The following is a 26,078-nucleotide window of genomic DNA, read 5'->3' as shown; positions in this document are numbered from 1 at the left end:
GTACCTGCCCTTGCCCTCCCCTCTGGCCTCCCTGGGCTCCTTCCTCTATTCTACTGGTCTCCTATTTTCATGAGATTCCCTCCCTCTTCCCCCTCTTTTTTTCCTCTAGCTCCCACACATGCTAATTTCTTCTTATAAGGACACCAGTCCTATTGGGACCCCTCTCATGACCTCATTTTAACTTAATCCTCTCCATACAGACCCTTTCTTCAAATACAGTCACATTCTGAGATACCAGGAGTCAAGACTTCAATATATGGGGGAAAAAATGGGGACAGGGTCATAATTCAGCCATATAAGAGCCCAGGAACGTAAATACCAGATTTTCTTTTATTTTGAAACAGGGTCTCAAGACACATTGGCAAGATGGGCCTCCTGTCTCAGCCTCCTGAGTAGCTGGGATTAGAGGTGTGCGCCATGACAGGCTGGATTACCAGTTTTCTTAAAAACTTCTATAATTAAATGTGTCAGTGACCTCTTTGTCTTAGCACAGAGTTCTCCAAGTGTGTCACCGTCTCCCCTACAATCTGCAGCTTCAGCATCAACCTCCGGATCAGCATCAGCACGTACTGGTGAGATATGCAAATTCCTCACCCAGACCTCTCAATCAGAGACTCTGGGGGTGGGCCCAGCAAACCCTCTAGGTGATCCCCATGCCTGCTCCAGTTTGAGAACGTGGCCTTAGCAGTTAGGCCCAGGGCACCCCTAATGCAGAGTTGGTTCAGCTGTAAATTCTGGTCATGCTCTTCCCGAGTCCTTCTATAAAGGATGTCTCTCCCGAGACAGCAGGTTATGATTGATGGTTGGGCTTGTCAGATAGCAGCATTTAAATCAATGCTCATCTGTCTTGTGGTATCATTCAGCATTCAAATATCACCAACTCATTGGAGGATTTATAAAGGAGGCAACTTTCAGTAGGAAGCTTACTTATTTGAGATTCTTTGCTAATCTGGGCTTTGGTTTTATTATCTTGAAAATGAGAAATCTGCATTCCTTTTCTAGCTCTGATAGTCTGTGCATCCATATGACTGACTCAGAGCAACTAATATCACAGCGACTACAAAGGGTTGTGATTTTATGGGATTCCCTGAATGATCAGAGTAAATGCACCAAACTATGCCAGAAAGAGCTTCAAACTGGAAGTCTCTAGAGGTGTATGAGGTTTGAACACAATTGTCTTAGTCTACTTTGTGTTGCTATAACAAAATGCCAGATGGTGGGTAATATAAAAAGAAAAGAGATCTGTTCAGCTCACGGTTCTGGAGGTTCACGTGCACGGTACCAAGCACTGCTTGGCTTTGGTGAGGGCCTCATGGCAGATGGCATTGCAGTTGCAGGAGTGTGTTGCAAGAGTGAGGAGTGGCACCAGTGGAGGAGGGACTCAGGGAAGGTGCCAGACTTCTTATAACAACCCATTCTCCTAGGAACTAGTTCAGTCTCAGGAGACCTGATCTACTCCTGCAGGGCAGCATCATCCATTCACGAGCCCCCAGGACCTGGCTGCCCTCCACTGAGCCTAAAAGGTTCCACCAGCTCAACATGGCCACATGAAATCAGGGGACACATGGCTTCCTGCACACGAACCTTGGGGACAAAACACATCTAAACCAGAGCACTAGTCACTGAGGTCTGTATGTCATAGGTGACTGACAGATGCGGGGGACTTAGAATCAGCATGCTATCCTCTGGATCCAGATGTCTCCAGACCCAGGACGCAGCTTCACCTTCTGGTGGCCTCAGTGGCATCGTGGACTCAGTGTTGTCCCCTCACCCCTGCGCTCTCACCGCCATGCTCACCTGCTTGCCTATACAGAAGCTCTTTTGATCTTCTAAAGCTTTACAAAAGAGGTGAGCCAAGTTTGATCATGCCCATTTTCCTGCACCCTGGAAACCTGGGGTCAGTTCACATTTGCCCACATTTCCAATCTGGCCTCCAAAGGAGTCAGGAAGGAGACCCCCTTGCCTGGCTCCCAGGCCTTCCCCGCTCTCCCAAATCTTCATTTTGGAACTGTGAGTAAGAAGGAGAAAAAACCCGCCACAAGCAGTCTTCTGAAAAGTGAGGCGAGCCTTGGGGGTGCTGCTCGGGGCGGCCAGAGCGCGGATCCCCGTGCAACCAAATTTGGTTTTAAACCCTCGGAGCTTATTCAGGGGTCAGGTCGGGATGGAGTGGGAGAGTAGGTAGAGGAAGACCTGTTTGCTTCCTTTATTCATTTCCTCCTTGTCGTGGCAGGAAATGCAACCAACTGGGGAAGTTTCCCAGGTCACCGTTTGCTCTTACTTAGGGGGACTTGGCCTCAGTGGGAGGAAATCGGTGGGTGCTGAGGGCCATGGTGGGCATGGCAGGTGCTGAGCGTGCAGGGAGGTGGTAGCTCAGCTGGGAGGGCGGACGTGGGTCGGTGTGCTGCGATCCTGCGTCACCTGCAGTTTGGTTATTTAAAACTGTCAGGAGGTGATGGCACCTCAGGTGGCTCTGAGTGCGTCTCTTGGAAATAATGTCCTCATGTGCGTTGGAACTAAATCTGGGTGTTCCAGCCCCCTTGATTCCACCATCCGCAATCTGAGGCAGACCCCAAGCCCCTCAGCGTCCTCTTATGTCCGAGTGGGCTGTGCCTCAGCTGGTTTGGGAAGATGGTTCTCTCATTAAACCCCCCCCCCCACAACTCCCCACCCTGCAGCCCTCTTGCAATTTGCTGTAGTGTTTTGCAACTGGCCACTCAAGAGGTTCTTCAGTTACACCGAAATCCTTTCGATGTCTACACTGCTGTTTTCTGCCTTCTTATGTCCCAGAGCATAAGTATTTTCCAACTTGAAGGTCACCCTGTGGTGCCTGCTTGGACCCTCCTCCAGGGCTGGTACCGCACCCAGAGGGCAGGCCACCGTAGGAGCACACGCTCAGGAGAGGGGAGCTGAGCACTGCTTGGTCTTAAGATCTCGTCTCACTTCTTGCCAGGTGAGTTTGGGACTCTCAGTTTTGAGTCCATGTCTTGGAATTACATAGGGTCTCTGCTGAGCTTGGATCTTAAGTGTGTTCAAGGCTTGGTCCTTAAGTTGGTGCTGTGGGAGGTGGTGAGGCCTAGTGGAGGTCTTTCTGTCATGGGGGTGTTCCTTCAAAGAGGATACTGGGACCCCAGCCCCTTCCTCTTCCTCTTTTGCTTCCTGGCCATGTGGTCAGTGGCTTTGCCTTCATGTGCTCCTACCGTGATGAGCTGCCACAGGCCCAACGCCACCAGGCAACCGTTATCATGAACGGAAACATCTAAACCTTGTCTCTTCATAAGTTGATTACCTTGGGTGTTTGTTATAGTAACCAAAAGCTGACTAATACAGTCTCTTTCATAAACCCCAACCCACCTTTTTATCTAAAAGTACTCATTCATTTGCTCTGTGGGCTGCTAACGGGACTTCTAATGGCAAGATATCATCACTGTGCATTTATAAATAGGTGAGTGGTCAAGTAAATAAGAATGAAGAGACTTTCTCAATTTTGCCCATCTCTTCCTTCTTCTTTATGCAGCTGAGAAAGCCTTTTCTACCTGTAGGACTGGTTGAGCTGAGGTTCCTTGTGGGCACCTGGCCTAGCCTACCCCTGTGACTTGCTTGGCTCAGTTCTCACAATGAGGTGCCATCAGGTCCTTTCCTGGGAATCTGTGTCAAGGCCTGGAGGGATGTTGCAGTTAGTTGTTCAAGAGCAACTAGACCTGAAAGGTTATGGAGGCTCGGCTTGGGTAGGCACTTTCTGGGTTGGGGTTAAGATGAACAAGCAGAGGACTTTTGTTTAAAGAGAAGACAACTAGAGCAGGATTGCAAACAAAGAGAACCAGAGAGTCTCAGAGACTCAGATATGGAGTTTTATTTCCCGGTTCCCGAATCGGGTCCCTGGGAGGCCTAGTTGTACTTCAGTGGAATTATGTGGAGGCTGGGAGTCACTTTGCATCCGCCCTTTCTCCGGATCCAGCTTTCAAGAGCCTCAGTTTGCAACCTCAAAAAGGGCTGGCTGGAGGCGCTGCTCCGCAGGGGAATGGATTTTTATTCGATTCTGAGATCACTCTGGAAGATGCTGCCTGTGTTCCCGAGGACCTCGTTTCGGCTTTTTCCTTTTTCTTTTTTAATGGAAGAGGGCAGCCTGAAGGGATGTGTCTGGGGAAAGATGACTTCTGGTGCTTCCTCAGTTCCTGGGCTTTATGTTTGCCTGGGGTTCGCTCCGAGCATCCGCATCGCCCACGGTTCCAGACTTCCAGTTGCCCCTTTGAAGCCCCACCGCCTGTCATCAGTGTTTGCTTTAGAACAAGACAACAAAACACCCATGTTGCTCTCGAGCTGGAAGGGCTGTTTCTAAGTCTCCTGGTCCCTCGACTCCTTGATGCTATCGCAATAGAAATGTGGAACAGACACCTACTCGGAGAAGAAAGAAAATATGCTGCTATGTGTCTAAGCACAGATGCGCCTCAGAGGTTGTTGTTGTTGTTGTTATTTCACAGCGAGGGTCTTGCCAGCCATTATGGTAGGAAGCGAAGACACCTGGTTTACATTAGCAGGACTTGTGTTTCCGACTGGTTCGCCGACGACGTTGGGGCAGGGGCGAGTGAGGCTAGGAAAGCAGCTCTGATCCTTCCCGGGATGTTTGGATCGCTGTTTCCCTCTGTTCTTTCCTGTTGCAGTTCCTTGGTCTCTTTCTGCACAGCTGCCAGCCCAGGTGGGTGTGGCTGTCCCTCAGCAAGGGAGGCAGAAGGCCAGATGCTTGCACCCTGGGAAGGGTCCAGAGTCTCTGTCTCTTGGGCTTTTCCCTCTCCTAAGTGCCATGTGCTTTAGTCCCTAAAAGTGACTGTGATTCCAGGGCACAGGACACGAGGCTGTGCGGTGGGGCTTTCTCGGCCGTCCTTTCTTTCCTGGTCTTGTCTACCTGCAGAACAAGACCCAGACTCGTGGATCTGAGTGACTTCTGGAAACCCACGTCTCTCCTTCCCGGTTGATGGCCGACTTTCATGCTCCTTAGGACGATGAGGGGATTGTTGAGGCAGTCAACTGCGTTCCAGTTGGAGGCTACGGGGAGTTGCTGGTTCTGAATAATTTATTCTAATTTGTTATATATGACAGCAGACTGCATTTCAACTCATAGTACCCATACAGAGCACAATTTTTTCATCTCTCTGGTTGTACACAACGTAGGGTCACACCATTCGTGTCTTCACAGATGTACTCAGGGTAACGATGTCCATGTCATTCCCCTGCCTTTCCCACCCCCATGGCCCCTCCCTTCCCCTCCCTCCCCTTTTCCCTATCTAGAGTTTGTCTATTCCTCCCATGCTTCCCCCCCATCGGCATTATGAATCAGCATCCACACATCAGAGAAAACATTCAGCATTTGTTTTTTTGGGATTGGCTAACTTCACTTAGCATTATGTTCTCCAGCTCTATCCATTTACCTGCAAATGCCATGATTTTATTCTCGTTTATTGCTGAGTAATATTCCATTGTGTATATATACCACAGTTTCTTTATCCATTCAGTCTATTGAAGGGCATCTTTCTTTCTTTTTTTCCCTCCCTCCCTCTCTCTCTCTCTCTTTCATTCTTTCTTTCAAGAAGTTTACCATCCGACTATATAGATGCATAAAGACAGCGTATCTAAGGGCAAGGAAAGAAAAGATCAATTTTATGCAGGGACCCAGGAAACACTAGAGAAAAGGTCCAGTTAGGCTGGGCCTTGAGGAGGAAGGATCTGGCCAGGGTCCTAGGACAGAAAACCTCATTTAGCAGCAGCTTGAGCAAACACTGAGCAGCCGGCGAGCATAGGGCCAGTGAGGAACAGCCCAGGGCTGGTGTGTGGTGGGTGTGCGAGAGCTGCAGACAGTGTGCGTGAGGTTGAAAAGGGAGGCATTGTGGTAGGCCGCGGGCCTGCACCTTTGAACCTGCGCGGAACAGTCCGATAACGCATTCCTCTGCCATCTGTTTGAGATAGAACCTGGCCAAGAACAGGCGATCGATGCATGTTTGTAGAATAAATTAATAATAAATTTGCTCTGGGTCCAGTGGCCATAAAAATGATGGTATCCAGAGGCAATAGATTGTCAAAGAGCATGGATGTCGGAGACGGAATGGCTAGGTTTAAACCTTAGCTATCTTAAAAAGTCCAAAGGCTAGCTGGGTGCAGTAGCACATGCCTGTAATCCCAGCAAGTCTGGAGGCCAAGGCAGGAGGATTGGAAGCTCAAGTCCGGTCTCAGCATCTCAGTGAGACCCTGTCTCCAAAAAAAAAAAAAAAAAAAAAAAAAAAAAGCTTAAAAGACAAAGTTTATTAATTAATTAAGAAAAAAGAAGGTAAAAAGGCAGACAAAGGGCCTAATGAATATGGTTCTTATGCAGACAGTAGAAGTTTTATGCAAGAAAGTGATTGTGGGATTCGTGAAGGCCTAGGGACGTATCTCTTTTGAATGCCAAAGATCTCCTCTTTGCAGTAAATGCTCAGTCACTTTAACTTTAGTGAGCCAATGCTTCCTACTGTCTTGCTCACCATCATCACAGGTAGCAACTGTTTCTCCACTGGTTTTGCCCATACATGTCTTTTCTCTAATTTGTCACATTGAGGGGACAAAACCCTTTTCCTCTATCCCCTTAAGTCCAGCAAAGGAGACCTGCAAACTAATCTGACCAAAGACAGATTAGCAGGAGAACAGACCGATTTTTATTCATGTGAGTACACGAGGGTTCATAGAAAAATGTGACTGAATGAGGTCGTCAGGATTTAGGGCTCTTATGACATCTTAATGGAGGACAGGGACGGGGAGGGAAGGGTGCTTCTGGGAAAATGAATGGCTTTGGGGAAAGATAAGTAGGCCCTTAGGAGACGAGCTGGGAGACAGGATGGTCTTGGGACAGTATCTGTTTAGGTGATTTCTTAGCTGGCGCTGGACTTCTCTGTGGAACTAGGAGTCAATATTCACTAATTGTGAAATTCCTGGGGAGGGGATTTATGACAGTTGAATTCTTTTGGGAGGCTCTGCTTTTAGGCAGATAAGGAGAGTTTAGGAGGAGGAGGAGAAAGGAGGAGGAAGAGGAGGAGGAGGTGGAGGTGGAGGTGGAGGAAGAGAAGATCTTTATAGTGGTATAACCTGGATCCCTTCAGGATACCGGCTCCCTGAATGTCACCCAACCACCTCTGTTTACCATGATCCCGTAGAGACCACTCAGACAGAGCTTCGACAGTGCTTGTAAAGGGAAGGGCAAGGTGGCATCTGGCCAAGAACTGGGCACTTGGCTTAAGGCCTGTGTTTTCAGTGTGGCGGTTCCATTAGGACCGAGTGAGGATCACAGCACAGGGGTCCAGGAACACTGGGAAGAGTGTGGCGAGGATTTTGAGGCCAGGCATTCAAAACCCCTGGGACTCACATGGCCTGTTTTCCACTGATGGATCACTAGGCCTTAGGATGTCCCTGAAATGAACAATCAAGTCATCGGCACTAGGGTCTGCAGGAATGGTAAACTCATGCCCCTGGAGAGCACAGAGGAGAGTCCCATTAATTAGAATGTTAAAGGGGGGCTCTGGGGAGTGTGGTGGTTTTAGACCTGTATCCAAAGCTGGGTGGGGAGTTAGATGGTTTCCCTTCTTATGCTTCACTGTAAGACTAAAAGGAAAATGGCGGACATACAGCAAACACCAATGGGCACCTACCTGTGCGCTCTTACTTCTGCTACTTTCCCTTTCAATTTAATCTCCTTCCAGGTCCTGCCTTCAGGTCACCCCGTTCTTTCCATGGAAGATTCACTGTGAACCTCTGAGACCCAATTTACTTTGATAGCTTACTTGGGCAGACTTGAAAATGGAACAGATTCTAAAGCCATTACACCCACTGTCTTCTCTTTATTTTTGAGCAAAGCGAATAACTCTTCCCCCACCATGGCAATATTCTCAGGGGGGAAGGAAGTTGCGTGTGGCCAGATATTCCACATCAGTGTGCGCTTAGCTTAGGGGAAAGCTGGTTTCTCACCCCAGTGGCCTGTGGAAGCTGGCCGTGTCCCCTCTGCAGGTTTGGGAATCAAGGTCGAGGCTGCTAGAAGGTTTTGAGACACAGAAGCTGGAGACTATTTGGCCAATGCTCAGCTGAAAAGGCTGTCGCTGGCTAGATTTTACATTGTATTTAATGAATGTGGAGTCACCTTTTCTTATGTCTGCTCTCTGGTCACCCAGGTGTGTGAATGTCCTCCCCGCCCTCGGTCCTGCCAGTGCAGCCTTGCTGGGCTGGGCTCAGCCAGTGGGGGCTGGCAGGAAGTTGGCTTTTTTGGGGACATGGGGCTTTCCTATCCTTGCTCTCTGCTTCTCTCTGCCTGGTCATGCTCGAGACCAGTGGCCGGAGCCGCCTCTGGGTGGAGAAGGAGTCCAACCGTCTGTCCACTGAACTGTGATGGAGCCTCTTGCCTTCAGCCCCTGTGGCTCCCTGCCGGAGGTTAGCCAGGGCTGAAGCTCAGTGAGGGCCTTGACCTGCAGCAGCTCCTGCACAGGGTCCCTGGGGAGATGTTCCTGAGATGGCAGGGTGGAGGGGGACACAGCTTGTGGCCTTTCTGATTTTGTGTGTGGTGCTGGGGATTGAACCCAGGGTCTTTGTGCCCTTTCTTGCACCCATGTCATCGCTTGTGAGGGGGACCTGCATGTGTCACCCCCAAATGTGCCTTTTTGACATAAGACTGATTTATCTTGAGCTGAAGGCATTCACGCTGAAATCCCTTATTTGCCTAAAAGCAGACCCTCCCCGCCCCCAACTCATTTATCAGAAATCCCCTTCCTGGGAGCAGCTCAGTAATCTCTCCTTGGAGACTGGAAGTCTCCAAGTCCCCCAGACAGGTCCTAAGACTATCTTGTCACCTATCTGCTCTCCTCAGAGCCCATTTATTTATCTTTCAGTTGTTTGTTTTGCCTAGGGCTGAGTGTCTCTGCTCCCCTTCCCTCCTGCTGTTAGGTATGAAGACCCCTAGGTCTCGCCAGCCCCTCCAGCCACTTATCACCGGTGCTCTTGTGTTGAAGCAGATGTAGGAGTTTGTTTTTCTCTTGTTAATCTGTCTTTCATGGGTCTGATTCACAGGGCCCCAGCCAAGGAACCCAGGAGGCCAGAGAGAAAGCATTTCCCTCCCTCCACCTGTTTCCTTCCCTTGTCTTGGAGAGACTGCGGGTGCCAGCCAGCGCCCAGCAGGGCCCAGCTCCTAGGAGGCCTGTCAGAAAAGATTTGATGACTAAATAACTGAGCACTTTACTCTGGGCGTTGGCATTTGAATCCAAGTGGTTTTAATCAATTACACAACTTCATGGTGGAGATGTGTGTGTGGGGGAGGGTTTTAGGGGTCAGTGAAGGGCAGTGTGGAGGGAGAGGTGGAGTCTCCCAGTGCAGGTCTGGATGTGTGGATTTCAGGTGGAGTGTGGGTGAGGTTCTTTGTCTGCTCAATATGCTAGCAGTTTATCCGGGACACACCTCACCTTGATTCTGGGTGTTTCCTTAGCCCAGCTCTCCTTGGCTCAGCACTCAGAGGGCCAACAGAGATCAGCCAGGGCTTTCCCTTATCTAGTACTGGGCACCAGGGAATTGCAAGGCTCATTTCCAGCGTCTGGACATTCAGTCACCTCTGGGAGACTGACTTGAATCTTATTCTGAGATGCTTGTTGGTTCCGCCCCTGGCCATGTCCAGAAGGTCACCTTTAATCCTCCTCTTCCCACTTTGTCCTTGTGGTTTGGACCTGCCCAGCTGCTGGCCAACCCCAATGCCTCCATAATGCCAGCTCTCAGAGGTTTTGAAAAATGGGACTTAAATAGAGCTTTCTTCTCTCCTGCCCCATCGATCTGTAACCAATTGATGTATTATCAAAGAATTTTGCAGCCGCCACAGATTGGAGAGCATCTTAAGGGGAGATTTCCGGACTTAAAAGTTGACTTGGTATTTATTTTAAAGAATACACGTCATTGTTTCTAAATCATCCTCGCGTTTCATGAGAAATGAAACTTCACAGTGGTTATTGTGGGCAATGATGAGCCTCCTCCTCTGAGTGTCTGGGAGAGAGTGCTTTCCCCTGAGGACAGGTCAGGGTCCTGCCTGGCAGCCTTGGGGGTGGGGCACAGGTGTTTCCTACAGGTGGCCACAGGCAATAGGTCACATAGTAAGTGATGTAGCAAGAAACATGGCCTCTCAAGTGCACTTCTGGCACAGCAGGGCAGAGGTTTTCAGTTTGGTCGTAAAGTGTTTTGAACTCTTCCCTGACACTTCTTTTTCTGTTTTCTTCCTCTCCTCCTCCTCCTCCTCCTCTTCCTCCTCCTGTCTCCTCCTCCTCCTCCTCCTGTCTCCTCCTCCTCCTCCTCCTATCTCCTCCTCCTCCTCCTCCTCCTCCTCCTCCTGTCTCCTCCCCCTCCTCCTCCTGTCTCCTCCTCCTCTTCCTCCTCCTGCTGTCTCCTCCTCCTGTCTCCTCCTCCTCCTCCTCCTTCTCCTGTCTCCTCCTCCTCTTCCTCCTCCGCCTTCTTCTTCTTCATCACCATGATCATCAACATCATCATTTTTGGTTTAGCAAAGAGCCAGGAAATCCTGAGCCCCAGTGTTTTCCTGAAGTTTTTTTCGTTGAATTTATTTTCATAGCTGCCTTCTGCTTATGATAAGTGGACTTGGTTTTCACTTTACCATTCATGTCAAAATTATTATTTGACACAAGAATATTTTATTTTAAGATAAAAATATGAATGGACTTAAAGGTATTAGCGGGGCAGACAGAATTGGATATGGCATACATTTCTTTTTCTTTTGGTACCAGGGATTGAGCCCAGGGGCGTTTAACCACTGAGCCTCATCCCCAGCCATTTTTTTTTTTTTAAATTCTGAGACAGGGTCTCACTAAGTTGTTCAGGGCCTTGCTAAGTTGCTGAGGCTGCCCTCAAATTTGCAGTCCTTCTGCCTCAGTCTCCTGAGTTGCTGGGATTATAGGCCTGCACCACTGCTCCTGGCTGTGTCTTTTTTTGTGATACTGGGATTGAACCGGGGCCATGCACGTGTAACACGAGAGCTCTACCAGTGAGTGACACGACTCCTGGCACCCCTTCATTTTTGGGCGTGGATATAAATGGCTGATTTCATGACCATTTTTCCTCTTTTGTTATTTGCTGTCCATCATCAGTTTTGGGGGCTGAAGGGTCTCCTTTGTTAAGGAGATGAATTATTACTTTATGGAGAAGTTGTACATAGCTGAGCACTGTGGCTCCCAGAGGCTAGGGAGGCTGAGGCAGGAGGATCACAAGTTCAAGGCCAGCCCCAGCAATTTAGTGAGGCCCTAAACAAATTGGTGAGACTTTGTCTCAAAAATAAAAATAAAAGAAAGGGCTGGGGATGTGGCTCAGTGGTAAAGCACCTCTGGGTTCAATCTCCGGAAACAAAAAAGGAAAAAAAAGTTGTTCTTTCTTTTGCAGACAGGGCCCACTCTTCTTCTAGTTTGCTGTGAATGCTCGAATGAGTGACAGGGACAGGGATATCTGCGGGTGTTGGTCAGGCATGCCTTCCCCTGTCTCACAGTCTCTGACGTTTCTTTTTGTGCCTCTCCTTTGCTGTGGACCATTTTGTGTTCCCGTGCTTAACCTGCTGGCTCACTGCTGGATCCCCTCTCCTGGTGGTCAGCTTACCCGTTTGGGCCCCGTTTTACTCATCTCTGAACCCTGTCCAGAGGGGAGGCCATTGCCATCACAAGGAGGCTCCCAGCATTGGCTGCAACCTGAGCCACACAGCATCTTGCAATTAGGTTCATCTGATGAATATGGGCAGCCTCTGGCAATTAGGGGACAGGTGGAGCCAGGCCTTGGGTTTAATCCTGAGGACACACACAATCAAAAAAGGCAGGTGAAGGTCAGATAGCACATTGCCCACAGCCTCATGGCCAGGTTCAAAGCACATCTTAGAGCATGCATTTATTTGCAAGTTCTGCAGCACTCTCAAGCATGAGAACAAATACCTTTAGTGTGCGTTCATTCTGAAGTGACATAGTTCCGGTCTTTGGGCCAGGTAACAGTGTACCCCACGTGGAGAGTGGTACAGACCTCAGCTGAGTTGAAGGCCTATCCTGTTACTTCTAGAATATTCCAACTGGGGCTCTCAGGGTTCTTATTCCTTACCTGTACAGGTGTAGTGGTACCTGAGTAATTTTTCTCCCCCCCCTAAATATCACACTCCCAATAATTTTGCCAAAAAGAAAACCAAAATTGCATCTTTCATGCTAACAGTGAACCCCTCTGGGGTAGTTTGCTATTAGTGTTCTGATGGATTCTGGTAGTATCCGTGTAGGAATTGTGACTATGAGGATCACATGGTGATTAACCACCTGTAGCTGATAGATTGTAGCGTGCATACACACACACACACACACACACACACACACACTGTTAATGCTGGAGTATTTCGGTGTGCATGACCACACAGGCGATGTCCTTGTTGGAACTGAAGGATGTGGTCAGTGGAGGTACACCTCTGGGTTTTAGCCAGGGTGCCATCTTGCCCTCCCCTTTGTCTCTGCACGGGGATTGCCGAGGTCACTGTGATGGCCCAGCCAGTTGCAGACAGGCTTTTGTTGCCAATGTCTCTCTTTTTTAAAAAAATTGTTTTTTATCTTTTAACATTTCAGAAGCTTCCTGAGGCTCTGCCTTCATGGTCTGGATTTGCACTGACAATGAGGATCAAGAGGGCTTTTGTCTTTCTGCTCCACGGGAGGTTCCGTCCCCGCTGAGCTCGCCTAAGGATTTCTCATCAGTTGTGGGTTGTTTCCTTATCTGTAAAAGGAGACTAGAAAGCCCAGCTAAATTTTGAGGGTTTTTTTCCCTTCCCTTAAGGAGCTCAGGAGAAAATGGGTGTCAGATTGCCTTGTCAATGGTCAAAAGCCATTCCCCTGGAGGCTCCCTTTGTTGTTATTACCAGGAAGGCCAAATAGAAGCCCGGGATGTGGAGTTGATAACTGCCTCCCATCTGTGTGCTGTGGAGCAAGCAGGAGAGAACCTGTTCTGGTTCCAATGGAAATCTCTGTTCTGCTTTGAACTTCTTGTAGAGTTCCAAGGTTTAATAGCCAGCTTCAAGAGGCTGAGAGGGGACTGTTGGTGCTGGCGGTGAAGATATGGGTGGTTGGTTGGTCTGTCAAATGAAAAATCCCAACACTGGAGGCTCCAGGAGGCTGAAAGTTGAGCAGATTCCATTTGGCTCAACCAGTGTTTCTGCCCACATCAGTTGGCCTACCACGGGTGACCTAGGATCTTTCCTATGGAATCAGAGTTTCATAAACTGCCACCCCCCCCAAAAAAAAAATGGAGTGGGTGGGAAAGCACTGGAGCGATGGATCACACTCTATTTCTTTTAGACTGATGCTTATTTTCTTGGCAGGCAAACGCTTTCTTCTCACCTTTTGACATAATCCTAATGGTCCCATTAAAATACATTTAGCCTTTTCTCTCGGCTCCATCTGCCAGCACTCTGTGTCATTTGGTGGACGCGAGGCAGGTTTTAAGTTCCGAAAAGCAGAGAACAGCTAAGTATTGGAACGGATCACATGTCTCCTGTTTTATTTTCAAAAATACTCCCCCACCCTGCCCCTGGTTTCACTGCAGGGTTTCAGTTGCAGCTGGACACAGAGAAGCTGGGTCAGGCAGCAGGAAGACGTCTGTTGGCTGAGGCCCGTGGTACCTGCGAGGGTTTTCTGCCGAGATCGAGGAATCTCTTTCATAAGGAATCTCGTGGAGCACCCTATTGTGACTTTATTATTTTTTGGAAATTCTGACATGGCCTTGTTTAGATGATTCCCATCATTCCTTCCATTTCCTTCCGTGGGTGATATTTTTGTGGCTGTAGGTCAGGTTCAAGTTTGGAAACAGAGGCAAGTGTTCTGCAGCCTCATGTGGACTTCCTGCCAAGAGAAAGAGGTGGAAAGAGCCCAGTTGGTTGCTTAGGAAGGGCGAATATAGCTCAGGTGCGGTGCCCGTGAACTGTACTTATTCAGCCTCTCTCCAGCTCTTTGCCTAATGGTGGGGAGCAGCAGCAGCTGGGGAGGCAAGGGAGAGTGTGCCGGGCAACCTCTTAAGCTCCCTTTTCCATCACTGAGAGTGACACATAATCCCTTCCAGGAAATAACGTGAGCCTGCCACAGCTGGCGGGAGGGAGCGGTCTCTGCTGGGGGAGGGCTGTGCTCTGTGGTTTTAGGAGCCTGGGTGCACAGCCTGGCGGGAGCAGCCTTGCATGCTGCAGGGAAGGGCATGAGCCCTTCTCTTGCAGGGAACTTCAAGGGCACAGGATTGAGCCCAGTCTCTGGCTCAGGGATTTGGGCATATTGAAAATGCCCATTGCAGCAGGCTACTTGCGACACCTGTGAACAGCTTCCAGGAGGTGGCCAGTCCAGGGAGTAGCATTGGATCCCAGGAGGGTTGGGGGAGTCAGTTGTTCCGCTTGGATCTGCCTCAGAGCAGAGGATGTGGACACAATGTCCTCCTTGGCTGGGTGACCAGAGCTGTCGTCTCAGTGTAAGTTGCTTAACTACATGTCTAAGACTCTGGGTCCCCAGAAAACACTTGACGCCAAGTTTTTATCAACCTTGTTAGCGTAGGTGAAAACATCCCTAATATGAAAATCCAAAATCAGAAATGCTTAAGAATCTGAACCTCTTTGAGAGCTGATCCAAATCCACAAGCGGAATATTCCACACCTGACCTTACGTGACTGGTTGAAGTCAAAGCACTACACTCCTCAGTGCACTAAAAGTAATGAAAAATTACCTTCCTGCCATGTGTATAAGGTTATAGGTGAAACAAATGAATTTCATGTTTAGACTTGAGTTCTATCTCTAAAATATCTCCATGCATATGAAAAAATTCCCAAACACCCAAATCTGACACGGGAAACACTTCTTGTCCTAAGCATTTTGGATAAGGGATACTCTACCCATACTATTGAGTGCTAGGCCAAATAATTCATCATGGTGGAGAGGCGCCCCATGTATTGTAGGACATTTAGCAGCATTCTGACCTCTCTCCCTTATATGCCAATGTCATCTCCCATCCCATTGTGATAACAAAAAATATAGCCATACCCTTCCCATCATCCCCTCTCAGGGCAGAATCACCCCTAGCTGAGAAGGACTTTATTTTGCAAAAAACAATAGACCCTGCTCCTTTCCCCTGCCCCACTTCCAAATTTGTATGGTGGGATGCCAGCTAATATGTTTCTGATATTAGAATTCCAGGTTCTTTCATTAGATTGAAGTTCACGAAGTTGTCATTCTTTTTGGATGTCAACATGGTTGAATAACAGCCATTTTGCCTGGCTCCACCTAATACTAACCCATGAAATCGGATTTGTACGTCGGTCACGAGGGGCTCAGGTCAGGGTCACGCCCCATGTCGTTTCTTAAGCACCCCAAGAAGCATCCTCTGTAAGGATTGCATTATTTGAAGCAGGTGGGTGGGGATGAGAGGAAGGAGAGCTAGAGAATGTGCTAGAAGGAGCCTGAGAACAGAGCCCCCAAGCAGGGGAATATCTCCAAGAGCAGCGTGGGGTGGGGAGAGTTTGACACGTCCCTGGCTGTGGGAAAGGAAAAGCACAGTCCCCTGGTGTCGCAGGGCAGGAGGAGCATTCGGAGGTGAGGGGAAGAGAAAAAGGAGATGGCGAGATACACCAGGGCTGGCAGATGGGCTGGGGTGAGGGAGGCAGCCTTCAGGAGTCTAGCAGCCAAGACGGATGGGAGCTCAGCGGCTTTCTTAATGACTCATGGGACAGGCTCAAGGACAGCTAGGCCCCTGAGGGCCACGCGGGGTTGGCCCCCAGCATGGGAAACAACCATGTTTAGTGTATTTCTGGAGAGAGATGCCCGGTCCATCCTGCCTGGCCATCTTCCCTTGCTGTCCTGGCCTCCCCAGGGCTGGCCTGTCTGGCTCAATAGATATTATCAGTCCTCGAGGAGTTCTGGGGTCCTCCTCTCATCCGAGACACTCACCTTTTTAGTGTTGACTCTTTTACTTTTTTTTTTTTTTTGGCCATAGCAATCATGAAACTATGGGAAACAGGACAAGTTTCCAAAAGAAGACGGGTTCTTGGTCTTTCTCTCCCTGCTCTGTCCTGTCTCAAGGTGCCTGTTTTGGAAGTCGGTGCACTGAAGCCTGTTTTCCCATTTGGTTACCACACCGCAGTCTGCAGTTTGATCAGAGAGCAGCCTTGACGGAGCCAGAAGGGGACAGAGACAGAGGCAGTGGGAGGTTGGGACAAGCGAGGTCCCAACTCGACTGGAGAAGGAATGGAATGGCTCAAACAAACAGTGAGTCCCCAGATGGACATTTTGTGACTTCACAGGATGTGAGGAGATGCTGGTTTGCGCAGCTCCATTGCACGGGAGAAGCAACCCAAGTCCAGATGACCCCCTGACTCGCGCTCATCACACTGTTTCAACACCAGGCCCTGAAGTCTTTTATGGCCTAAGCCCCTGTCCCTGCCTGAGTTATTGCAATACAATGTGGTGTAACCTAGGGTCACAAAGTTCCAAGGTCTCTCGGTCAAGAGTTTTAGCTCCCACACGGAGGAAAGGGCTGACTCCTACTTCTGCTTTTCTTTCATGGTTCCTAGTTTGGGCAGCACCCTGTGGGCCCTGGGTCCATGCTTGCCCCTGCCTGCTTTGGTGGGTGGCTCAGGGGTAAGCTCCCCGCTCCAGCCAAATGCCCGCCAGCAGGGCTGGGCTCATTGGCAAACCAGGAAAACGTGGGCCCATTATAGCTTTCTTAGGATGGCAATCCCCGGCTCTGCCTTAAGAGATATCGACATCCATTTGTGCAGCATTTAGGTGGGCGGAGGAGCAAAGAGGTGGTTCCTCCTGACTCCGATTACAGTGGGAGAGCTTTCCTGGGACTTAGGGGTTTTGTGTTTGCTCAGTGAACTTGGCTCCAGGTCAGGAAGGCCAAACTCCTGGAGAAGAGCTTTCATACATATCCTTAGGCCCCTAAGCAGATTTATCAGGAAGCTAATGACTTATAAGCATGGAGGCCCTTCGCTTGTTCAGACCTCTCTCAACTTCCCACATCTAATTTGTGTTCACGATTTTGTATTCGTTTTGCATTTAAAAGTGTATAGGCTTTAGGTCTTAAAAAAAGGTGGAGTTACCTCCATATGCCTCTGCAGTCAGAAAGCATAGCACTCGATAGGCCGGGATGTTACATGATTTTCTTAAATCACACTGGGAAAAGGCCCAAGGTCCAGGAGTAGCCTAAGGAACAGGAGGGTGGATGGAGGAGAAGCAAAATATGTTTACCAAAACGTCACTGAATCAGGCATCCGTCCATCGTGAAGGCCGGGAGAGTCTACTTGAATCTGGTTTCCTTTTTTCCTTCTTTCAATAGTGACGCACAGGAGCGAGTCATGGGCTGGGAAGGTGTGTCAGTCAGTTTTCCATTACTGTAACAAAATACCTGAGCTAACCAACTTAAAAGAAAAAAAGGTTTATTTTGGTTCAGTTTTGCAGGTTTCAGCCCATGGTAGGTTGGCCTGTTGCTTCGGTGACTGTGGTGAATCAGCACATCATGGCCGGAGTGCATGACAGAGGAAGGTGTTCATCTCATGGCATCCAGAAAGCAGAGAGAGAGACAGGAGGGGCCAGGATCCCAATGTCCCCTTCAAGCCTGCCCCGGTGAGCTGACTTCCTCTCACTAGGCCTTGCTCCCTAAAGGTCACACTATTTTTCAGTAGTGCCACAGGTGCAGGGTCGAGTCTCCCACTCGATCTAGGTAAGTGTCCTTTGGGGGACACTTACCTAGACCATAGCGGTGGATCCTCGCAGCAGGACCTGGGAAGAGACTCAGCTGCACAAGGCCAGGGAAGCAGATGACCCACAGGCAACACACAGCAGATGGACGAGGGAACTGGGCACACGTTGACTGTGCCTCTGGAGAGACACCAGGTGACGCAGGACGGCTCCTGAAACCAAAGCCCTCCCAGATGGGTGCTGTTGCCTGGCCGGCGATTGTATGCTGCAGGGCGTGAGTGGGAGGCGCTGCAGGTTCCATGGTCTGCCCGGGTGAGGAGGGGCCGGCTGGAGCGGTCCAGGGCCATTTCGCCCCTTTCATGCCCCTTCCCCACGCTTCCCGTGGGCCCCTCACTGGTGTGTGCAATTAGAGCGTCCAGCCGCTGGCCCGGTGACGATGGGAGGAAGTCCCCCACCCCCACTGCCTTTGTGGTGGCTTTAAGTGGACACTCTATTCTTCTGCGCTTCCTGCCTTGAAAGTGCTGACCAGGGTCACTCGCAGGGCTGTTAAACAGCTGCTGGGCCTCACCCTGGCGTCAAAGGAGGCCACTGCAGGCCATCAATCAGCCCCGCTGGACAAGGGCTTTGGGACCTGCCTGGGTGAAGGATGGGGAGGGAGCCTAGGCTGGTCCCCGCCCCCGGCCTCTGGACCAGATCTGTCCAGAGGCCTCAGCATTCCCAACGCAGGGAGTCACAGGACCCGTGTGAGGAAGTGTGACGTCCCCAAGCTGTCATGAGGTGGTGGCCATGAGGACATTTTTCTTTCTCATTCATTTTTTTTAAAAAAACTTTTTAAGTTGTAGGTGGACACAATACCTTTATTTTATTTTTATGTGGTGCTGAGGATCGAACCCCGGGCCTCATGGGTGTTATGGGAGCATCTACCACTGAGCCACAGCCCAGCCCTCACTCATTCTTTAAATACTAATCGCTTGCCTGCTTACAACTGGACCAAAACCTGCATTTTTTTCTTTTCTTTCTTTCTTTTTTTTTTTTTGGTACCCGAGATTGAACTCAGCGGCACTTGACCACTGAGCCACATCCCCAGCCCTATTTTGTATTTTATTTACAGGCAGATCTCAATGAGTTGCTTAGGGCCTCACTTTTGCTGAAGCTGGCTTTGAACTCGCGATCTTCCTGCCTCAGCCTCCCCAGGTGTGCGCCACCGTGCCCGGCCAGAAACCTGCATTGTTGACAGTTTCATTTCAATAACTAACATTTGGCATGAATGGATGTCAAAAAGATTGCTTCCTTCTAGAGAAAAGAAAAGGGCTTTTTTTCTCCCTGGTTTATTCTTTGCGGGTTCTTAAAATCCATCTAAGGCTTTAGCTTTTTCAATGAACCGAACGGATCCCAAATTAATTAATAAAAATAAAAAAACAAATACATGTAGTTCCTAGCTTTACAAATGGAAAACCCTAGGCTTTGGTTGGTCACTGTTCTTGAGAAGGTGACATGGAAAACCAAAACCTTTCTGTCTCCTGGGACTTCCAGCCATCAGTCCCCGGGTGGGTCTGGGAAACCCATAGTGTTTGGGACAATCGCCTCCAACCCTCGTACTCTGGTGTCGGCTCTACTGTGGCTTCTTCTTGGAGGACCAGAGGTGGAGGCGACAGGTGGAGATGGATTACAGGTGAGGTAATATTCCATTCCTTCTGAGAACCGGCTCTGTAATTGCTTAGCCCTGGCCCTAGGATGACCTGTGATGTCAAATCCTTACAGGGGCACAGGGGACAGTGGAGGCCTTGGCTGGGTGGTGGGCTGTGAATGAACAATGCCTCCTGCGTAGGTTTTTCAAACATCTACAGAGGCTGCTGCGAAACGATACACTCTTGACACCAAGGAGTTATATAATTTATAGTAGCCTTTGTCATCGTGTTTTCCCCATCAAAGGAAATTAAATGCAAATGCTACTACACAGCCCTCGTGGAACATTCTTTGATGTGGAAGGAATCATCAAGGATGAAGTTTACTGATCTTAAGGAAGTGCAACCCCAATGTACATTCTGTGTTTTCCCCTCCCCTCCCTCATCCTGGGAGATTAACAGAAGCCAAGGAGGCTGGCTTTGGAAAACAGCCTCATCTGTCTTTCAAATTCAGATCATTTGCTTTCCAGCAGCTCTGAGGTCCCTGCTGACCCTCTTGGCCTCTTGGAGCTGGAGTGTGCAGGCAGGACTTGAAGGAAGAATGACAGAGAAGGACAGTTAAGGTCCCTTAGGTGGCTGGGCACACCCTCTGCTGCCTGCCTTCTGGCTGTGCCTGGGTTCGTTGTCTGTTAAATATTTCCCTTTGGCACGATGGATTGTGGATGCCTGAATATGGGCCACTTCCCACCTGGGCCTGGCCTGCCCCTTTCCTGGGGACATAAAGGGCTCATTTGAAGGGACTGACCTGGCATGGTGTTGGACAAACGGAAGCAGGGCAGCAGCACCTCTGGGTGCAGCATTGGGGCTAAGTAGCCCTTTCATTGCTGTGGTCAACACCTTTGGTTGTTGCCAGACCCTTTGGGCTGGATCCAGTACCAGCTGTGCTTTGAGGTGGGTTGGAGAGGGATAGGTGTGCCTATCCCAACTTCCAGAAGGGGCAAGCTGAGCGCTGCTGAGCGCTGCTGTCTTGGCTCCTCCGTTCAGGAGATCTGCTAAGGAAAACAGAGCTTATTAGTTTCCATTTTGGCGATAAGTAGGCTGTGTAACCAGAGACGGTAAAAACCCTTCAGGAAGTTCCCACTTAACACATTTTGCTTCTCTGATTCTTCACATTTTTACATCCTGCCCTTGATTTTCGATTTCCTTTCTATGAAATTTTCATGAGTTGGTTCCTTCTGAAAAAAGAAATCTTAAATCACATGTAATTCTATTTACTCAGACTCTACTTAATGCATGAACTTACTGGCACCGAGAGGGGACTGCTGTCCTAGGAAACCTCAGGTTCTGCCGAAGCCCATCAGCTCTGGGGCGTGGCTCGTTTTGACGTGTGAAGATGCACTTGTGAGCTGCTGGGTGGGTGGTTGGATTGACAGCAGCATGTCTGGTTACCGTTGCCAGAGGTTAAGCTGATGGACGGTGATCTAAACTGCGAGGACCAATTCTCAGCCCATCTTTTCTATCTCCACACTCTCCCTTTGCCAAACGGTCATCATTCTGCTTACAGAGGAGATGCAAATGAAATATGATAAACTCCGAAGCACCTCTCTTGATCCCATGCCCCTGCCCCTTATTTTATCTACTTTAAGATTTTTTTTTTTTTGAGAACCCAGGAGAGTTTTGTACAAATAAATGCTTATGCTCAGACTCTTGAACTTTTGTTCGAATTCTAACACTTTAAAGTCCTTTTGTTCCTATATGTGCTCTGTTGCTAAATTTGCAGTGAAAACCAATGAACCCTTCATATTGGCCCTGGCATGGTTTCTTGTGCAGAGGCATGGAAAGATATGCATGGTCTCATCCTTAAGAAACTGACCATCTGGTCGTCCAGGCAAGATTGATGAGTAAGTCAACTGGAGAGCGATATCTGGTGGCTCTCATCTAGACGCTAGCCCCATGCTCTGCAAATAAAAAGAGCTGAGCCAATGCTTGTTCAATGAAGACTGCGCTAAATTGCGGTGTTCAGACAATAGCACATTTGAATTTCAGAGAACCGGAAGAGGGGTATGCAGAAGGTGGGGGCAGGAGCCAGGAAAGAAGTATGTGGAAAGAGGTTGAAGGGGTTAGAAGGAGGATGTTACAGGTGATCGGAGGGCTGCAGGAACGAAATGTTGATTGGCCCGCAACACATGCACCAATGGGGACCAGTAAGAAGATGAGACGAATTGTAGAAGGGGTTGAAATTCAGAGTTGGATTCAGTCCAGTTGATAAAAATATAAGGGAGCTGTTGTGGCTTAGGGAAGTGACATGCTTAGTCAGGTTGAGCATCCCTAATCTGAAAATCCAAAATGCTCCCAAATCAGAAACTTTTGGAGTATCATATGATACCTCAGGTGAAAAATTCCACTCCTGACCTCATGTAATGGCTCACAGGCAGGTGAACTAAAATGATTGTATAGAATTACCTTCAGGTATATGGTGCATACGAACCATAAGTGAATTTCATGTTTAGATTTGGGTACCATCACTGAGATATCTCATTATGTATATCCAAATGTTCCCCAAATCTGAACAAAATCTGAAATCCAAAACACTCTGGTCCCAAGCATTTTGGATAAGTGATGTCCAACCTGTAGTAAGTGTCTTAGGATGCAGCAAAATTCATTACCATTACCCTGAATCCAATATAGCAAGGCAGACAGCTTTAATTTTTTTGTAATTGTGGTAAAATATACATAACATTAAATTTACCGTTTTTTAAAAATGTGTGGACTGGTAGTGTTACATGTATTCACATTGTTGTGTGTGGCCAACTCCAGATTATTTTCCCCACTGAACCCCTGAAACTATCCCCACTGAACAACAGGTCTTCTTCCCTTAGTGCTGGCAACTACCAAGCTATTTGACTTATTTTCAAGAATTCGACTGCTGTAGGGCTCTCATATAAGTGGATTCCTCCAGTATCTTTGTGTGTGTGTGTGTGTGTGTGAGACTGGCTTATTTCACTTAGCATAATGTCCTCCAGGTTCACCCATGTTGCTTTATGTATTAGAGTTTCTCTCCTTACAGCTGAATTTATTCCATATACCTATATTCTATGTATATTATATTATTTGTATATATTAATTATGCTACCATTCTGTATATGTGTGTGTATTCCATTTAAATATGTATTATACAATGCATTAAAGTTCTAATTTCTCCACATTCTCATCAACACTTGTAATTTTCTATTTATTTTTTTAAACCATAGTCGTTCTTGCCTTTGGGATGCTGGGGATTGAACTCAGGGACGCTCAACCACTGAGCCACATCCCCAGTCCTATTTTGTATTTTATTTAGAGACAGGGTCTCACGGAGTTACTTAGCGTCTCACTTTTGCTGAGGCTGGCTTTGAATTTGTGATCCTCCTGCCTCAGCTTCCGGAGCTGCTGGGATTACAGGCGCGTGCCACCGTGCCTGGCTAAACAGTACACTTTCTCATGGGTGTGTGGTTTTTGGTTAGCATTTGCCTAATGACTAGTGATTTTAAACCCTTTTCACATACTAATGAGCACATGAAAACAGGACTGTTGGTGTATCTTTGGAGAAACTTCTGTTCCAGCCCTTTGCCCATTTTGGATTAGGGTTGTTTGTTTTTTTGTAGTTGTTGAGATTTAGGAGTTCTCTCTATGTTTTGGGTATTTTAAAATCCATCATCATATAAATGATTTGAAAATCTTTTCTTCCATTCTGTGGGTTACATTTTTTTTTTTTACTCTGTTGATCATGTCCTATGATGCAAAATAGTTAATTTCAGTGAAGTTCAATTTGTCTATTTTCTTTTCTTGCTGCCTGTGTCTTTGGCGTTATATCCAAGAGATCATTGCCAAGTCTGATTTCTGGAGGTTGTTTCTTCTAAGAGTTTTATAGTTTTAGATCTTGCACGATGGTCTTTGATCTATTTTGAGTTAGTTTTTTTATATGGTGTAACATAAGGTCTAACTCCATTCTTCCGTGTGTGTGTGTGTGTGTGTGTGTGTGTGTGTGTGTGTGTGGTTATTTTAATATCCACTGTTCTTGCCCTGTGGAATGGTCTAGGCTCCTTACTGAGACTCATTTAACCGTGGATGCAAAGTTTACTTCTGAGTTCTCTGTTTTACTCTGCTGCTACGCCTGTATGCCACAACACACCATTTTTACTATTAGAGCCTTGGAATACGTTTTGAAATCAGACAGTGTGAATCTTCTACTCTATTCTTTTTTTTCCAAGATTGTTTTTGCTACTCATGGTCCCCTGAGGTCCTACATGAATTCTAGGTTGGAGTTTTCTGTTTCTGGGGGAAAAAAAATAAGTCGCTGGGATTTATTTTGATAGGGATTCCATTAAATCTGTAGATCACTTTGGGTAATATTGACTTTTTTTTTTTTTCAAATGTGGTATTGGGAATTGAACCCAGGAGAACTTTACCACTGAGCCCCATCCCCAGCCCTTTTTATTTCTTATTCTGAGACAGGGTCTTACTACATTGCTTAGGGTCTTGCTAAGTTGCTGAAGCTGGCCTCAAAATTGTGCTTCCCTGCCCAAGCCTCCCAAGTTGCTGGAATTACAGGAGCACACCACCATGCCTGGCTGGACGTCTTAATAATATTAACACTTATAATTCACGAACATGGGTTGGTTTTCCATTTATTTGTCTCGCTTTGAGCTTTCATGGCAATATTTTGTTGTTTGTATCACACACATCATCTGTCTCCTAATTAGATTTTTCCTGATTATTTTACTCTTTTGGATGCTATTTAAACAGCATTGTTCTCTTAATTGAGGCAGACATTTTGACCTTTCCTTATGGTGGTGTCCCTCCAACCCATCCTCCCTTCCCCAAAGGCTGGCTGGTGCTAATTAGGACGAGTGCGTAGGCCACCCAGAGGGCCACCCTTACCCTGGGAAGATCACCACTCTGAACCTGCAGAAGGAGGGAGCTGGGGCGATGTAGAATGGATCTGAGGTTGTTCGAGGTCTCCAAGCTTTACAGACTCGTTATGTAACATGCTTTATTCAGAGGACAAGGACGGGTAACCTCCCTCCAGCAAAAGGATGAGAAACGTAGCAGCTGTTGGGAGGTAATTTAATGTTTAAAGTTTGACTGCAGCAAAAATCATAAGAGGTAAACAATGTACCTTCAGCTGTGCCGCCTCCCCCGCCCAGTTCTGCCTTGATCTGCCTCTCCTTCCCTGTTCTCTGGCCACCTCCTTACCTCACTCCTGTTACCAGAGTTCCCTTTTCCCAAAGTTGCCTGTTCCACTCTCCTCGGGTCCTTAGGCAGTTTCCTTAGGTCAAAGGACACATCAAGCCCTTCTGGAGGGAGAGCTCTTGTAAAGCAACGGGAAAAGTCTTTGCAGGTTGACGAGGTGACAGCGTCTTAATCCTAGCAATGGGACAATTGAATGCATTGCATTCTGGTGACTTCAGGGATCCAGAGACTAAAGATGATTTGGGGTTTCTCTTAGCTCTGGGCCTCATCTGGCAGAAGTAGGCGAGGACAGCCAGCCGGGGAGAGGTGATGGGGAGTCAAGAGGTGTGGCCTTTGAGACAAAGGACCTGCACCCCTGGAGGTGCCCTGAGGTTGGACGTGGCCCAGCCTGGAGTGGCCTGTCACAGTCTGGGGGAGCCGAGCTGTAATGGACATTGGTCTCTCAGTGCCCCATTCTAACCCCAGAGCTTCCTACAGGCTGTAAGAAGGTGCTGTGGTTATGAGCACCTCAGCACTCCCAGGAGCAGTCTAATTTCATTGAGAACATTTGCTTGTAAGTCAGTGCAGACTGAGCTGGATGACCTAGACCTTCGGCCTCTTCTGCGGTCAATCCCAGTGGTCTAATGAGAGGGGGGATTTCTGCAGACAACAATCTAGGCCATGCCTGTGGGCCTCTGTCAGATGTCATCTGTGTGCCCACGGTGGGTGGGGAATAGGCCCCCAGACTCCTTGGCGGCCCCCATTCTGCTCGGGAGACCCCTGAAGGCTGCGCAGTTCCTCAGTTCCACGGTGGGAGGTGGGGCTTGGCAGCCAGCAGGACGTGGGATTCTGCTTTGTGTCCGGCTGCTCCCCAGAACTGCCTGCCACGTGAATTTGATACAAAGTCCACAAACATTTCACAGCAAAAGGCACATTTTATCTCCCTTCCCAGAACCTCTGAGAGAGCCAAGCTTGGTGGCTTGCCAGGCAGGCTCGCCTCCCCTCCTGTGATGTCGAGTGTGTGCTGTGAGTTACCATCTACCTAGTGAACCTGTGTCCACGGCTCCGGATGTGAAAGGAGGGGGCTCGTGGGAGGGGGGGGCTGGAGGGGAAAGCCGTGCCAACGAAACCCCAGACAATGGCTGAGTGCACACACAGACTTAGGTAGGCCAGAGGGGGAAAAAGAAAAACCCAAACAAAGGTAAACACTTCTTTCCTACTTCCTTCCTTCCTATGTACCTAATCTGTGCTGGCGGGGGTTAGGGACTGATGACTGTTTTGGGGCCTCTGATTATAAACCCACATGTGTGGAGATTCAGCCATGAGATTAGGACCTTCTTTGTTGAACCAACCGACTCTCATGTTATTAAACCTTCCCTCTCAAGTGGCCACCTGTTCCTCTCCTTCCCTACCCTAAGACCTGGAGCCCACTTGCCCTTTTATCTCTGTTGCCTGCTCATTCCTATTTCATTAGGTGGAGGGCTTGTTGGAAATTAAGGTTCTGGGGGCAAAGTTC

At 48.4% G+C, this 26,078-nt stretch overlaps 1 long non-coding RNA gene across 1 annotated transcript; it reads left to right on the top strand.

The window, feature by feature from the left end:
* The first annotated feature begins 491 nt into the window (after positions 1 to 491).
* LOC114102815 (uncharacterized) lies at positions 492 to 13,723 on the top strand. The gene is made up of 4 exons (XR_004618665.2): positions 492 to 572; positions 1,643 to 1,848; positions 2,788 to 2,950; positions 13,600 to 13,723. It is a non-coding gene; the product is annotated as an uncharacterized lncRNA (long non-coding RNA).
* Positions 13,724 to 26,078: the final 12,355 nt, after the last annotated feature.

The sequence above is a fragment of the Marmota flaviventris genome, chromosome 6, assembly GCF_047511675.1.
Source record: "Marmota flaviventris isolate mMarFla1 chromosome 6, mMarFla1.hap1, whole genome shotgun sequence".
Lineage (NCBI taxonomy): Eukaryota > Metazoa > Chordata > Mammalia > Rodentia > Sciuridae > Marmota > Marmota flaviventris.
Note: the sequence above shows the minus strand (reverse complement) of the source record. Positions and strands in the feature narration are given on the sequence as shown.